Here is a 2,771-nt window from a genome sequence, read left to right on the forward strand (position 1 = left end):
CGACTTCCAACCCTACTCCAACCTCATTGAGCTCGTGCATCAAGCTACAAAGGCGGAACGTCAAGTGCAAGATGACTTCAAGTATGCCAAGTACTCTTCCAAGAACTACGACTTCTCCAACAACCAAGCTTCAACAACTCCTCCAACCTCTACATCAACCAAGCCTTCTCCAAGCAACGACGACAAGTCAAGTTGCAAGAAAACTTCGACAAGTTCAAGTCGTCCTCATCCTACTACAAGCAACTACAAGCCGCGTGCTTCATCATCTACACCGACCGATGAGACTGTCAAGACAAGCTCCTTCAAGTGTTTCACTTGCGGCAGCCGAGGCCACAAGTATTATGAATGCACAAACAAGCGCACCATGATCCTCAACGACGATGGCACCTATGAATCCATGAGTGACGAGGAGATGGAAGCCCTTGAGCAAGTGGCCATGCACCGGTGAGTGAATGAGGATGAAGATGATTAAGTCTTCTCTGATGAGGATTCGAGCCTCGCTCTCGTTGTCTCCAAGGTCTTGACTCTTCAACATCAACAAGAAGAAGACCAAAGATGCCACATCTTCCACACAAAGGCCGGAATCAATAGAAGGTCCGTCAAGGTCATCATCGATGGAGGTAGTTGCCACAACTTGGCAAGTGAAGAACTATGCTACAAGCTTCAATTGGTCAAGATGAAGCACCCGGACCCATACAAAGTCCAATGGCTAAGTGACTCTGGCACTATACAGTTGAGCATACGGTCCAAGTCTCCTTCAAAATTGGTGCATATGAAGACACTTTGGAGTGTGATGTCGTCCCGATGTCCGTTTGCCACCTCCTTGTAGGTAGACCATGGCAATTTGATCGTGGAGTTATCCACAACGGGCGTACCAATCACTATAGCTTTAGGATGAAAGGAAAGGAATATGTGCTACGACCTATGTCTCCTCGTCATGTGATAGCCGACAAACAAGCCACCCATCATGGAGAGAAGAGTGAGAAAGTGATCCACCAAAAAGTGTGTGAGAGCCACAAGCCAAACTTGAGCGCCTCTTCGCCTAGAGAGAAAAACCTAGTTCTATTTGCCACAAAAAGTGAGATGAGAGAAGTGTGTGAGAACCCATCGAGTGTTATGCACTTTGTCCTTGTGTGCAAGGATGGGGACCCAAAAACTAACACCTCTCATGAGCTACCTTTAGTGTTTCAATCTCTTTTGCAGGAATTCTAAGATGTTTTCCCCGATGAGCTACCTCCGGGTCTACCTCCTCTACGAGGCATTGAGCATTGAATCAACCTCATCCCCGGAGCACCCCTTCCAAACAAATCTCCATACCGCGTCAACCCTGAAGAAACTAAGGAGATCCAACGACAAGTACAACAACTAATCAACAATGGTCATGTACGTGAAAGCCTAAGCCCTTGTGTCGTTCCGGTTATACTTGTTCCTAAGCAAGATGGAAGTTATCGCATATGTTCTGATTGTAGACCCATCAATGCTATTACCGTTCGTTATAGACATCCCATTCCTCGGTTAGATGATATGCTTGATGAACTTAGCGGTGCCGCCTTTTTCTCAAAAATTGATCTTAAAAGTGGCTATTATCAAATCCGCATACAAGAAGGTGATGAGTTGAAAACCGCTTTCAAAACCAAATTTATCAGAAGCTCCCGGTACTTTCATGCGCCCTATGCATTTTGTGCTTCAACCTTATATTGGAGTCTTTGTTGTGGTTTACTTTGATGATATTCTTGTGTTTAGCAAATCCATGAAAGAGCATATTAATCATGTTAGGGCAGTTTTGCTAATTCTTCGCAAGGAACGTCTTTATGCCAACATGAAAAAGTGCACATTTGGTGTTGACTAGTTAGTTTTCTTGGGTTTTGTTGTTTCTTCCAAGGGTGTCCATGTTCATGAATCTAAAATTTAAGCAATTAAAACTTGGCCCCAACACACCAATTTGCATCAAGTGCGTAAATTTCTTGGTCTTGCAGGTTTTTACCGTCACTTTGTGAAATATTTTAGCACTATTGCCACTGCTTTGCATGCTTTGAGTAAGAAGAATGCTCCTTTTGTTTGGGGATCTTTGCAATCCACCGCCTTTGATGAGCTCAAGTCTTTACTTACTCATGCTCCGATTCTTTCTTTGCCCAACTTTGACAAAACTTTTGAGGTTCATTGTGATGCAAGTGGTACCAGAATTGGCGGAGTTTTGATGCAAGAAAAATGAGCCATTGCATATTTTAGTGAAAAACTCTCCGGTGCTCAACTTAACTATCCCATCTATGACAAAGAATTGTATGCCTTAGTGCGTGTGCTACATGTTTGGGAACATTATCTTCGACCTCATGAGTTTGTCATCCATACCGATCATGAAACGCTTAAGTACTTAAAAGGTCAAACTAAGTTGAACAAGCATCATGCCAAATGGAGTGAATTTATTGAATCTTTCCCCTATGTGATCAAGTACATTAAGGGTAATGAAAATGTAGTTGCGGATGCACTTTCATGCATATGCACGCTTGTCACTAAACTTGAGTTGAATGTTATTGGCTTTGAGCACATAAAAGACTTGTATGCTAATGATCCATCTTTTGCTACTCCTTATGCAAAGTGTTTGACACATACATCTTGGGAACAATATTACACCAAGGATGGTTATCTTATGAGAGCTAACAAACTATGCATTCCCGAGTCTTCTCTTCGGTTGCTCCTTTTGCAAGAGGCTCATGGAGGCGGACTCATGGGACATTTTGGAGCAACAAGACATTCGCCATGCTCTCCAAGAA

The sequence above is a fragment of the Triticum aestivum genome, chromosome 4B (genome assembly GCF_018294505.1).
Source record: "Triticum aestivum cultivar Chinese Spring chromosome 4B, IWGSC CS RefSeq v2.1, whole genome shotgun sequence".
Classification (NCBI taxonomy): Eukaryota; Viridiplantae; Streptophyta; class Magnoliopsida; order Poales; family Poaceae; genus Triticum; species Triticum aestivum.